Source organism: Lissotriton helveticus, chromosome 6 (genome assembly GCF_964261635.1).
Source record: "Lissotriton helveticus chromosome 6, aLisHel1.1, whole genome shotgun sequence".
NCBI classification, from domain to species: Eukaryota; Metazoa; Chordata; class Amphibia; order Caudata; family Salamandridae; genus Lissotriton; species Lissotriton helveticus.
Genome location: NC_136067.1, coordinates 1,625,691,840 through 1,625,705,764, shown reverse-complemented (window position 1 = coordinate 1,625,705,764; position 13,925 = coordinate 1,625,691,840). Strand labels below are relative to the sequence as shown.

The 13,925-nt window shown below is 45.4% G+C and overlaps 1 protein-coding gene across 12 annotated transcripts in view; it reads right to left on the bottom strand.

The window, feature by feature from the left end:
- WDPCP (WD repeat containing planar cell polarity effector) overlaps positions 1 to 13,925 on the bottom strand; it is a 2,510,630-nt gene that overhangs the window by 2,439,777 nt on the left and 56,928 nt on the right. For 10 of the 12 annotated variants that reach the window (XM_078649441.1, XM_078649443.1, XM_078649444.1 and 7 more), the window contains exon 2: positions 1,500 to 1,579. The exons of the other annotated variants lie outside the window; for them this stretch is intronic. The gene's annotated coding sequence lies outside the window, so the exon portion shown is untranslated. The remainder of the gene's footprint in view (positions 1 to 1,499; positions 1,580 to 13,925) is intronic. 12 annotated transcript variants of the gene reach the window in all.

Sequence of the window (13,925 nt, the reverse complement as noted above, 5' to 3'; positions counted from 1 at the left end):
ATTGTACAAGAACTGTGTAATGAAACATATGATAAGACCAATTATACAATAGTAAAAATCATCTTAATCCAAATATTCGAGTAAAATAAATTTCACAAATATTGTTAAAATCTTTTATAAAGAGAGACTGATAGTGAGAAGTATTGGGTTGTGATGACAGTGGCGTGTGACTTGTTTAATAGTTAATTCCTCAAAGAAATCTCTTTTTGTTGATGCATAGGTTATAAAGCAGAGTGAGGCAAATATAACTGCGCTTTTAGTTCTTTTTATACACTCGCTTGAAAGTACCAAAACACACTACGGGGACCAGTCCTCCTAAATATAGGGGCAGATTTACAAGCCCCTTGCGCCACTTTTGCGTCACTTTTAACATTGGAAAAGTGACGCAAAAGCTACGCAAGGGGCTTGTAAATCTGCCCCATAGTGTTTTGTCTGGTTCCGACATGGTTAACCTACACTTGAGGACTGAGCTTGGACAGACAGACATCCTCCCCATCAGTCAAAGTGTTTCAGCTGTGTTCACCTCCATAATGAGGGCAGAGGATCGGGGCTGCTGCACAAAGCCAGAAAAAGGAGGGCCATCAAGAGATGCGTGAAGAGGAGAGAAAAAGACAATCAGCGAGACAAAGATAAGCGAAGCAAAGAGAAAGACGTACAACTAGAAGAATAGAGATGGAAAAGCAGACACAAAGCAAGTGTGCCAAGCTTCATTCCACGAGCATTACATAACGGGTGTTTCCTACGAACCACAACACTGGATACTCCATATTCGACACAATGTTGCTACCTCCAAGCCTCCCCGACCCTCTTTGCGTTTTTAAAGTACAACAAAATTATCACAGATGCAAGAAAGATGAGAATATCAAGCAAGAGCTGGTATATTACATCAAAGAACCACACTTTAATAATAGCTCAAAATACATAAATATAGGTCAAGAAAAAATAGTACTAAAAAAAAAAAAAAAAAAATCAACAAATCGAATAAAGCATCAAAATAACACAATGATATGATATTGTCGGCCCCTCTGGACCTCGCTTGATCTTTTCCTCTAGTATGTGAACTAACCATAAATGAAAACATCTCGTACACTAATGCTGTGCCTTGCAGACCTACTTCTGTATCACATACAGTGGTAAGGACAACCCAAGGGATGTCTCCTGCCTTCCCCCCACCCTCTCTCATATTTCTTCTTTTCACGCTCTTGCACACTTAACCAGCTCTCTTTACAATTACAACTACTTTACGAATTATAATTTACACTCTACTTTACAATTACTACTTCAATAACATGCTTGCAAGTACAAAAGCCTCAACGTAGTACAATGCTGACTTGTCATTAGGCCGGTTTCTACCTGCTTAAAACTCTACGAATGTCTGCATACTCTCCAGATCATGAGGCCTCTATGGCAGGGCTACTTTGTCCAAAGAACTTGTGCAATGGTTTTGTTCATTGTTTGATCAGCAATCTTCACATCTGATCCAAAATGTACGTACTTACTTTTTCGCTATGTTTTCTCTTATCTTGTAGTGTGCCGGCGCCTTGCACCCTATTCTGTATCCTTTTTACTTATGCCTTGACTGCAAAACAAAAAAAGTTTTTTTTTTCCAACATCTGTATTAGTCAACAAGACGGCATAATCAACAAATCAAAATTAAATATACACAACACAAAAAAAAGAAAACTCCAGAAAATCATATAGAAAAGTTAAATACGAATATACAAGTAAAGCTGGAGTCAAATTCAAGTCTTGCCTCTATTACAGAAATTCCTAATTCATACATAAAAATAAATTTAAATAAAAGCCCCCATACAGCATTTAGTTTAATCATAGATTGAGCACCCCTAACATTTGCCAGTGCGTATTCTATCTCATACGTTTCTCTAACCAACATCCACCAATCGCTTATGAGTTGAGGGTTCGGGCTGATCAGTACCCGAGCTATTACCAGCCTAGCAATTACAAGTAGTATCAAAAGTAGACGAGAATCTCTACGATTTATATTTTCTTGACCAATCATGATTTCCGTAATCGTAAAAGAGGGATCTGTCCCCAACTTCTGAGAGCATACTTGGCCCACCTGTTGCCAGAATCTATCTAGTTTTGGACATGTTACAAACATGTGTATAATATCAGCTGCATACAGGTGACATCTAAGGCACTTTGTTTGAGTACTCACAGAGCCCGGTAGAGCCCACTAAGCTATTTTCTCTGCTGGATAGGCAAATGGTACAACATTGTTGTAGTTGCAGATTAGTAGAGTGGACAGAGTTACCAATAATACTTACATTTTGTTCTATATTACTTGCCGTAACCCTTGATCCCAGTATCTTGCTCCACCGTTCTGCCAGTTTGTTGCCATCACCTTTTCTATAGCTAGTAAAACACTTACACATTAGAATTATAAGAGATTTTACCGTCTCCTGATATAAATTGTCCCATATCTCCGATTTGGATATTTTTACCAGTTTTAAATGTTTCAGGAAATAATCCCTGATTTGGATATATTTAAAGAACATGTAGCCTGGTAATTTAAACAGTAGTTGTAAGTTTTCAAAAGATGCAAAGCCATTATAATCATACAAGTCCCCAAGAGATGTAATGCCATAACTAGCCCAGCGTTTACTGGTAATATCCTGAAAAATCTCTGGAAATATTGGATTGCCCCATAAGGGGAGTCTATCATGATAACATGCTAAGCCACATCTAGATAAGATAGCCCTCCACATAAAGGTAGTATCTCGCATGGTCTTAAATTTAACACGTTTGAAATATTTCGGATCAACAATTCTATATAAATACATAGTGCTATCCTCTGCCAATAAAAATTGATGGAAAAATGTAGTATATAGTGGATTTAAAAGACTACGGAAACGACCGGAAAATGCGGACCAAAAGTACATTTTAAAGTCTGGAAAATCAATTCCACCTTGTTTAAATGGGAGTTTAAGCAATTCTATGGCTCGCCGAGCTTTTTTATAGCCCCAAAAAAAGGTGCTTAAAAGACCCTCTAATCTTTTAAAGAAAATATTGGGGACCTGCAGAGGGATAGAATGAAAAAGATACAAAAACTTTGGTAATATTTTCATTTTGATAATATTTGACCATCCAATAATACCGATGGGTAATTTATGCAATTTTTTCAGTGCTATAGCCGTATCTTTAATTAAAGACTCATAATTCAGAGCAAATATCAGATCTATCCGTGAAGATAGTTTGAACCCTAGATATGTAGCAACAGAGCAGACACCATGCACTGATTCTCTAGGTTTAAAATTGTGAATTATTTGAGTTTTTTTGGTGTTTAGTTTATACCCAGATAGAACGTCAAACCCTATTGCTTCATTCTCAATGAGTTTCATCGCTCTAGCTGGTTCAGTTGTAAAAACCGCTATATCGTCAGCGTAGGCGATAACTTTAAGCGCAGTTGCGCCAGATAAAAGTGGTGTAATTTGAAGGTTTGATTGTAATGCATAAATAAATGGTTCGATATAAAGGGCAAATAAAAGGGGTGACAGTGGACAGAAGAAGAATTGGAAAAGCAGGTTATTGTAACCCTAGATACATTAGTTTAGCTTATGGTTCGTTATATAGAGCTTAAATCCATCGTTTGTAGGTTCCCTTCACCCCGATGTTTGTTAAAATATCCGGTAAGAAATCCTAATCTACCCTATCAAACGCTTTTTCAGCGTCTAAAAGTAACATGCTAAGGGGAGTATTTGGTTTTTCCGCAAAATCATAAGCACAAATGGCAGTATTGACATGGGCAGTGGTACCTCTACCTTGAATAAAACCATGTTGATGGGGAGATACCAAACCCGGCATGGCTGGAGCGAGTCGACTAGCAAGTATGTTTGCGAAGATTTTTACATCTGCATTAATAAGTGAGATTGGTAAGTATGAGCCACCCTCTTCAGGGGGTTTGTTTTTTTTCAGAAAAAATACTATCCGTGTTAAGTTCCAAGATTCAGGTACTTTACCATTCGTTCCAATATGTTGTATAACCAATCTAAATGGTTCGATTAACAAATCTTTAAATAGTTTATAAAATTCCAAAGGTAAAGAGTCTTCCCCCGTCGCCTTACCCGAAGCAAGTACGGATATTGCTAAATCTATATCTTCTCTGCTAATGTCCCTCCCTATTGAGTTTACAGTTTCCGTGCTTAATTAAAACATGTGTTTACTCTGTAAGTATCGCTGTCTGTCTTCCACTTTTGAAGATACATCAGAAGTATACAACTCTTGATAACAGATTGAAAACCGTTTAAGGATCTCTTGTGGTTGTGTATGTAGTATAACATTTGCCACTTTTATTCCTTTTAAATAAGTTGTAGCCCGATCATCGGCTACCTTATAAGCGAGAACTCTCCCAATTTGTTCTCCAATTTCATATTATGAAAGACGGTGCATGTTATAACTAGCTTTGATTCTTTCCCTAAATACCTTTTTAGTAGCCACTCTAAGATCTATCAGAGTAAAGAACAATTGATCTTGATTGTGCGAGCCAGACAGAACACCCTCCATATGTTCTATTTCAGCCCGTCGTATAGCTAAGATATCCTCTTTAGTTGTACTTTGCCTTATTTTATTTTGTTGTAATATATATTGTTGTGTTGTTCCTCTGATAACTGCTTTCCAAGTATCCCAAACTATCAATGGTGAGGCGGACCCGATGTTTTCTTGAAAGAATATTTCCAGTTGTTTCCTAACAGTATCTATATAACCATTGTCCATTATTAAGTATCTTGGGAATGAGAAAGGTCTGTGCGCTTTATCTCCTGTCAAAATATGGAAAGTTAACATTAAGGGGTTATGATCAGATGTAATCCGAGGGCATATTTCCAAATCTGATGTCGAGAGTATGCTATCCGACGCCCATGCATGTCAATTCTTAAATATAAGTGGTGTGGGGAAGAATAGTACGTATATCCTGTGATGCTAGGGTGTAGATATCTCCATGCATCCTTAATAAGTTGTAAGCGACCTAATTCCCTTATTGCAGCCCTTGTTTCACACATTCTGCGAGTAGCCTCCTGTCTATTTATGTTGATGCTATAATCCATGATACAGTTGAAATCGCTCATTAACACCCTTTCTCCCTCCCAGTTTAACAATTCCATATTTAATACATCAAAAATTAAAGGATCATCCCCATTAGAACCATATAATACAGAAAAAATATATTTCCTGCTCCTTATTTCCACATGTGCGATTGCCCATCTACCCGCCTGATCAGTCAGATTTCTATGTATCACAAATGAAAAACGCTTCCATTTTAATATTGCAACTCCCCTTCTAGAACATGACTGAAATGTACAGACAATTGTTTCATAGCCCAGATGTGACAAGAGATTGCGATCCTTATATGAAAGATGAGTTTCAGTCAGGAGAGCAAACTGAGGACTATACATTTTTAGCTCTTCACGCACCAATTGTCTTTTGTTTGCTGTTATGACCAGCGACATTCCTAGCTATGCATTTAATCTGATCCATTACCAATTTCCTTATTCGTCGTTTATAATTGGCTACCCATCATTACAGATAATGGGATTCTCTTCATGCCTATACTCTTTTTATTACCTTCAATAACAGATTTATAGCTGGGTTTTTTAAAAACCGCCTTGTTGATTTTTTTTTTACTTTGCCCTCCCCAAACTACCAACCCCAACCCACCCCAGATCGTAAAGGAGGAATCCCCCCCTTGAAAATCTGCTACTGAGGTAGCTAGAGGAAAACAGGTCATCAGCAACGGCCCTCAAGTCAAACCCGCACCCACCAAATATAAAGCCTTAAAAGAAAATTAAATTAGAAAAATAAGTCGAAAGAAGAGCAGAGAGACTCATCGAGAAGGAGAAAAGGAACAAGCATTGAAAATGCAATAGGTCTCGCAATAGAAGAGTTTCACATTTTTCGTTTTGCAAATGGATGAGTGGCGTTGCGTGGATGAGTGGCGTTGCGTGGATGAGTGGCGTTGCGTGGATGAGTGGCGTTGCGTGGGTGAGTGGCGTTGCGTGGGTGAGTGGCGTTGTGTGTGTGGCGTTGCGTGTGTGTGTGGCGTTGCATGTGTGAGTGGCGTTGCATGTGTGAGTGGCGTTGCATGTGTGAGTGGCGTTGCATGTGTGTGTGGCGTTGCGTGGGTGAGTGGCGTTGCGTGGGTGAGTGGCGTTGCGTGGGTGAGTGGCGTTGCGTGGGTGAGTGGCGTTGCGTGGGTGAGTGGCGTTGCGTGGGTGAGTGGCGTTGCGTGGGTGAGTGGCGTTGCGTGGGTGAGTGGCGTTGCGTGGGTGAGTGGCGTTGCGTGTGTGAGTGGCGTTGCGTGTGTGAGTGGCGTTGCGTGTGTGAGTGGCGTTGCGTGTGTGAGTGGCGTTGCGTGTGTGAGTGGCGTTGCGTGTGTGTGTGGCGTTGCGTGTGTGTGTGGCGTTGCGTGTGTGTGTGGCGTTGCGTGTGTGTGTGGCGTTGCGTGTGTGTGTGGCGTTGCGTGGCTGAGTGGCGTTGCGTGGCTGAGTGGCGTTGCGTGGCTGAGTGGCGTTGCGTGGCTGAGTGGCGTTGCGTGGCTGAGTGGCGTTGCGTGGCTGAGTGGCGTTGCGTGGCTGAGTGGCGTTGCGTGGCTGAGTGGCGTTGCGTGGCTGAGTGGCGTTGCGTGGGTGAGTGGCGTTGCGTGGGTGAGTGGCGTTGCGTGGGTGAGTGGCGTTGCGTGGGTGAGTGGCGTTGCGTGGGTGAGTGGCGTTGCGTGGGTGAGTGGCGTTGCGTGGGTGAGTGGCGTTGCGTGGGTGAGTGGCGTTGCGTGGGTGAGTGGCGTTGCGTGGGTGAGTGGCGTTGCGTGGGTGAGTGGCGTTGCGTGGGTGAGTGGCGTTGCGTGGGTGAGTGGCGTTGCGTGTGTGAGTGGCGTTGCGTGTGTGAGTGGCGTTGCGTGTGTGTGGCGTTGCGTGTGTGTGTGGCGTTGCGTGTGTGTGTGGCGTTGCGTGTGTGAGTGGCGTTGCGTGTGTGAGTGGCGTTGCGTGGCTGAGTGGCGTTGCGTGGCTGAGTGGCGTTGCGTGGCTGAGTGGCGTTGCGTGGCTGAGTGGCGTTGCGTGGCTGAGTGGCGTTGCGTGGCTGAGTGGCGTTGCGTGGCTGAGTGGCGTTGCGTGGCTGAGTGGCGTTGCGTGGCTGAGTGGCGTTGCGTGGCTGAGTGGCGTTGCGTGGCTGAGTGGCGTTGCGTGGCTGAGTGGCGTTGCGTGGCTGAGTGGCGTTGCGTGGCTGAGTGGCGTTGCGTGGCTGAGTGGCGTTGCGTGGCTGAGTGGCGTTGCGTGGCTGAGTGGCGTTGCGTGGCTGAGTGGCGTTGCGTGGCTGAGTGGCGTTGCGTGGCTGAGTGGCGTTGCGTGGCTGAGTGGCGTTGCGTGGCTGAGTGGCGTTGCGTGGCTGAGTGGCGTTGCGTGGCTGAGTGGCGTTGCGTGGCTGAGTGGCGTTGCGTGTCTGAGTGGCGTTGCGTGGCTGAGTGGCGTTGCGTGTCTGAGTGGCGTTGCGTGTGTGAGTGGCGTTGCGTGTGTGAGTGGCGTTGCGTGTGTGAGTGGCGTTGCGTGTGTGTGGCGTTGCGTGTGTGGCGTTGCGTGTGTGTGTTGCGTGTGTGTGTGGCGTTTCGTGTGTGAGTGGCGTTGCGTGTGTGAGTGGCGTTGCGTGGGTGAGTGGCGTTGCGTGGTTGAGTGGCGTTGCGTGGTTGAGTGGCGTTGCGTGTGTGAGTGGCGTTGCGTGGCTGAGTGGCGTTGCGTGGCTGAGTGGCGTTGCGTGGCTGAGTGGCGTTGCGTGGCTGAGTGGCGTTGCGTGGCTGAGTGGCGTTGCGTGGCTGAGTGGCGTTGCGTGGCTGAGTGGCGTTGCGTGGCTGAGTGGCGTTGCGTGGCTGAGTGGCGTTGCGTGGGTGAGTGGCGTTGCGTGGGTGAGTGGCGTTGCGTGGTTGAGTGGCGTTGCGTGTGTGAGTGGCGTTGCGTGTGTGAGTGGCGTTGCGTGTGTGAGTGGCGTTGCATGTGTGAGTGGCGTTGCATGTGTGTGTGGCGTTGCGTGTGTGTGGCGTTGCGTGTGTGTGGCGTTGCGTGTGTGGCGTTGCGTGTGTGGTGTTGCGTGTGTGTGTGGCGTTGAGTGTGTGAGTGGCGTTGAGTGTGTGAGTGGCGTTGCGTGTGTGAGTGGCGTTGCGTGTGTGAGTGGCGTTGCGTGGTTGAGTGGCGTTGCGTGGTTGAGTGGCGTTGCGTGGTTGAGTGGCGTTGCGTGTGTGAGTGGCGTTGCGTGTGTGAGTGGCGTTGCGTGTGTGAGTGGCGTTGCGTGTGTGAGTGGCGTTGCGTGTGTGAGTGGCGTTGCGTGTGTGAGTGGCGTTGCGTGGGTGAGTGAATGGTTAGCTGTTGCTTATGCGACGTATAGCACTTAATACTAAAGTAGGCAGACCTTCTTAGCCTTTGTGAGAATAATAGCAAAATAAAAATAAAAACCAGATCAAGTCAAGGACGCAAACGGCACCATGCTATTGTTTATTTACTCAGATGATTTGCATAAAAATGTAACTTGTGAGCACGTTTCTCTAACTCTCCAATAATCCCATTACAACACTTTGTACAAATGAGATTGGGACTCATCCTTCCGAAGTCGAGAAAAATGTGCAACGCTGTGTTGTAGTTAATTTTTTTAATTAACAAAATGCAAATAATGTGGAGAGATTTCAAGTGATTCAGGAATGGGCGCCCTTGTAAAGAGAAAGTACGGCCGGCCTGGGCAGTGATAGGGGAGGAGGGAGGAGAAATGCGAGTCACGGCAGCAGCAGCCTTTGATGTGCCTGCCGGCCGGCCGTGAATAATTAGGGGGTGAGAAATGCGCTCGGAGGGCTGCCTTTGATGTGGTAATGCGAGGCAGGCAGGCAGGCGGCTGGTGGCATTGTGCACGCGCTTTTTAGGGCTTGCGCAAGCGCAATGACCTAAAAAGCACATGCACTTGAAGGAATCGCCAGTGGAATCGCCAGTGGTGGATAAACACTGGATAAGCCCCTATAGAGCTTCGCCAGCTATGCGCTGAAGCGCATCAGCAGGCGAGCCCTAAAAAGGGTGGAGACAATATATAATAAGTTATATAATATACAAAATATATCTCAAGCTTTCCCCCCTTCTCGATTTGCCAACTACCAATGGTCTCTTTCGCATCATTTACAGTCGAAAAGAAATATGTTTGACCCGCTCTCAAAACTTTCTAACGTGTTGGTTCCTGTAGAAACACATGCGCACCTGCAGACTTTAGGGGTTCGATTAATTGTTGCATTTGTCAATGCTTATCCATTGATACCTTGCATAGATCTGACCGCACGAAAAAACTGATGCAGTCAGCCATTACAGGGGAGCTTGGGCGAGCTTTTAAATATACAGCCTAACGCAACAAGAAATTGCTGAAGTATATTAGCAATATTCATGGATAACGAGATCCCTGCGTTTGTTGCCCTAGAGGAAGCCTATACGCCCTTTGGATCGGACAGTCCCAGTCCCCCAGATCCGGGAAGGCTTTCTGTAAAAGCAGGACTGCAAAGGCACGAGGATCTACCCCCTCCTTCCCCTCTGGGATACCAAACAGTCTGAGATTATGTAGACGTTGGCGATTCTCCAAATCCTCGACTTTGCGTTGTAATGCTATAATAGAAGTATCATGTGACTGAATCAGATCCGTCGTTTGTGCCGTGACCGACTCAGTGTCCGCCACCTGTTGCTGCAGCTCTGCGATATCGCTAACAAGTGTACCAACCCTAAGTGTCACAGCCTGCAGAGACCGTTGAATGCCATGATTGTCAGTTCTTAGCTGGGCATAATGTTCTTGAGCTTCATGCCTCTGATCTTTTAAAGCTTAACGAATCGAACCTAGTGCTGGTTCTGCATGATCAGCGAGCTTCTCAATTGGTGAGTTTGTTGTATCAGAATTCGATGTCTGGTCAAGAGATAGAACAAGTCCAGCCATTCCAGCCATTCCAGAGACAGTAGGAGTATGTTTGTATAGATCTGCTTCCGGCACAGCTTCTTTTCTAAAACCAGCCTCTGCTGGGCTATCTCCTGATTGACGAGATATTATCGATTTGACCCCCCCTTTCCCTTAAACCTAGCAACGTAGGGAAGTGTCAGCTAATACTTCTTTATTTCGTGAGGTACCAGTGTTTTGTTGATCAGGCCTTACTGGCGTCTTCTTATTTCCCTTGTTGCCCTTAGGGTTTATAGTTTTGGTGTTTTTCTTTTCAGTAAAAGTCTTAGGCAATACTTCCATGTTTATTGCTGCGGTTTTATTAGAGGTAGGTGAAGGCGTTTGTGGCGTATTAAGACTCACCACCAGGTATCTCTTTTTCATCCATCAATATACCTGGAGAAGCTTGTGAATCTTGCCCAAGTTCTTTATCAGAGCAATCATTGAGGGCCGCCAAAATAAAAGATGTAGCTGGGTTGTCAAAGTGGTTATCATTCAACCCCATCATCTGCTCACTCGCCAAATCTCTTACGTCTGGTGCCTCATTCCTGGAAATGTTAGCGGAGATATTAGCTATATTAACAATACTGCAAGCAGCATGTAGGTTTTTCGCACCCAGCTCGCTAGTGATCGGCTCGGTAATTGTCTCGGTGATTATCTCAGTGATTGTCTCGTCTATAGCTCTCTGTGAGGCTCTCGGTGAAGCCGTTAGATCATCTAATAGCGCTGGGCCGCTTTCAGGGCAGCCAGTAGCGTTCGTTTGTTCACCTCCAGACTCCAGCGTGTGCTCTAAAGCAGTTCTGCTGTTATTTTGAATATCAGAAATCTTAGCCGTGCAACTTTGCTGCACAGGGATAGCCTCCGACAAAATATCTGCTATTTTGTTACTGCTGTTATGCTCAAAAGAAGTATTCATCGCTAGGAACTCTGCCGCTTTGCCTGATTGTAGCAGGCGAAGCAGGGGTTTACCAACTTTTGAAGTGTTGTCTACGCGGTGTCTCGCTGATGCCACTGCCTCTGCCACTGGCTCTCAAGTTTCTCCTGTGGTATTGCGCTCATCAGCGGTGGTTGCTCTTGTTGAGCACGGCAAGAGAGGCGGCAGCCTACCTGCTCGCGTTGTTCTTATTGACGCCTTCGGTGGCGCCATGACTGACCTGACGCTCGTTTCACAAATCAAGGAGTGCCAGACGATTGCCGATTCCCTCCCAGTCAGGAGACGGACGAGCCGAAGCTTGCGGAGGGACCGTCGGATCCCGTGGAGTACAGCTGCCAACATGTATCCCAGGTATTTAGCTGTGTTACTTCCTTTTGTCTCTCATTCTTTTCTCTTCTTCCAAGTGCCGAGATGTCAAATCATCAATGTTTAGGAAAGCGCTTTAGCGGGTGTGAGAGACTTTCGAGAGCCGCTCTATGTGCCTGTGTTCCCTGGCGGCGTCAATCCGCTATCTTGCTCCTCCCCCAGGCTTCTGCTTGATTCGATGAACATCAGGCTGCCAATGAGTCCGCAAAAAAAACGTTCAATAAAAAAAATTACTCCAAGATAGGGCCTTCCAATTTACACACAGTATATACTGTTTGAGATCAATAACTGACCACAAATGCTGCGCTGTTCACAGAACAGAGAGGATTGGAATACTCCCACCAGAACACTGCAACTTGTCTAAAAACTGTTTGCAGTTGTAAAAACCCAGAGAATAAAATGAGCAGCCTGCAATGAGGTGATAAAACAAATCCTGGAATCAACAGTCTGAAGAGGTCACAGTCAAGAGTTAAGGGCTCTGGAAAGTAGGATTATCTCCTGGAATAGAACCCCTAGAAAAAAGCTACTAAGTGTCACTCCACAATCAAGTGGGGCAGATTAAGACACAGAAGGGAGCAGACCACACTCTGTCCCATAGGGGTTAATGAGTGTGTGAGCTCACAAGGCCACACACTCACACCATACAGGCCCTTTTCAGGCCATCTAGATCTAGCCAGCACCAGGGCAACCCACATTCTGGAACTCTGCACTACAATGAAGTTTGAGGGTACGCGCAAGTCTAGTTCAGTGATTCTTCTTTCAGCACCCGGGTTACTTAGGTAGGTGAACAGCCTGTGCTCATACTACTGTGGGTGGAGACAAGTGAGTACCAGGAAAGAGTAAGTGAGTGTAAATGATGTAAATTGGTTCTTGGGCAGCCCTACTCTGGTGTGGGGTAGAGTGGAATTCCAGGGTCTTCGTTTTTGTTTCTCTGGACTCCATGAAGTGTCTAGATGCTTCTATGTAATCGGGATAAGCAGTAGGTAGGACAATATGCCTTCAGTAGGCCTTCAGGCTTAGTTTTGGCCGTGAGGAAACAGCAGCACCCAGCTGTATTTTCAGAAATAATTGTAGCAGAGACCACAAAAGTCTGCGATGATGGGATATTTCCCGAAGCTGTAGTGACGTTCTAGTTTATATTCCCATTGCTTGAAAGTGGGACTACAGCCCACTTCCAACCAGTTTGAGGTGGATCACTGCTCCACAGATAGCTGTTGGGAAGGGCAGGATTTGCCCTCCACCCAGAATGCATTGTGGATGATGGTGCAAATGTGATACTAGGGAGAAACAAACTGCATGGGCCTGCTCTAACAGTATAACATATGTATTCCCTTCAGACAGGACCTAGAGAAAAATAAGGTGGGAGAAATGCAAGAGAGCAATAAAGACAAAAGAAAGTGACGGAGATGGAACTGCTGCTCATATTTCTTGCAGATATACAGAGTAACAAGCAGAAAGAGAAAAAAGTAATATGATGGAATATGATGGAATATGCAAGAAAGAAAGAGAGAGGAACACATAGGAAGTAACAGGAATTAATGCATAGAGGAAAAGTGTGACAGAGAGGCTGATCGGAACAGATAAAGATGTAGAGAGACAAGCAGAGAAAGGCAGACCTATGGGAGAAAGTGAGGGAAGATCGAAAGATACAGGTGGGTTGGGGGGTGGGGAAGAGGGATAGAAACATAGGAGAAGCAATACCAAGGTGATAAGACAGAGTTAGACTGACAGAGAAAGGATATAGAGAAAAACAATGAAAAAGGGAAATGCAAAATGTTAGCCAGAAACAGATGGAGAGTGAGTGTGAGAAGAAGAGGAGGAGGAAGAAGAGGAGGAGGAAAAAGAGGAGAAAGAAGAGGAGGTAGGAGAGGAAGAAGAAGATGTCTGGACCATGGCTTTATCATTTATGTTTAGCTAAGCATGGTTCTTCACTGTATATGCGGAGGTGTTTGTTACAATTGGATGGAAGCTGGTTTTGCATGTATTGGCATCTGCATTCATACGGTGTTCCAACAGAATAAAATGATCAGCAGGATTAATTTTTAGGTCTCGCCTAGCAACGCTGCGCATGTGCTATCCGCCTTGGCGACACCTATAGTAGTCGGTTTGGTGGCCGAAGGAAGACAGGGATGTGCAAATCACGGCGCCCGGACAGCCCATGTGCACGCTCACGGCGTCTCTTTCAGACAGCCGATGTGCCCGCTCATGGCGCCTCTTCCAGCTAGCGCCCTGACAGCCGAGGTGCACTCGCACCGCGTCTCTTTTGCTCGCTGGCTTGTTCTGTACAGTAAGAACTGCTAAAGGGACAAAGCGACCTTTGTCCTGTCTGACGAACATCCAGTGTAGAGGTTGCACAAAATAAATGCTGCAGTAGTAAGCAAGGAAACAATCCGTAAAAGAGAACGTCCTCACTACACACCCAGGAATTTTAACTTCACATACCTAGAATTATTATCACTGCGCAGTTCTGTACTTTGAATAACAGTGACAATGTTAATCCAAAGAATAATTTTTGTATGCCAACTAAATCGCATTCCATGAATCTCAATTGATGCCACGGTTCGAAAGACGACGATTCAAGGGAACAGCACAATGAGGCAAACATTTCTGAATTTGTCCTGTCAACTTGCAGTGCCAAGACACTACTTAAAGTGCGCGCCATTAACATTTTCACACC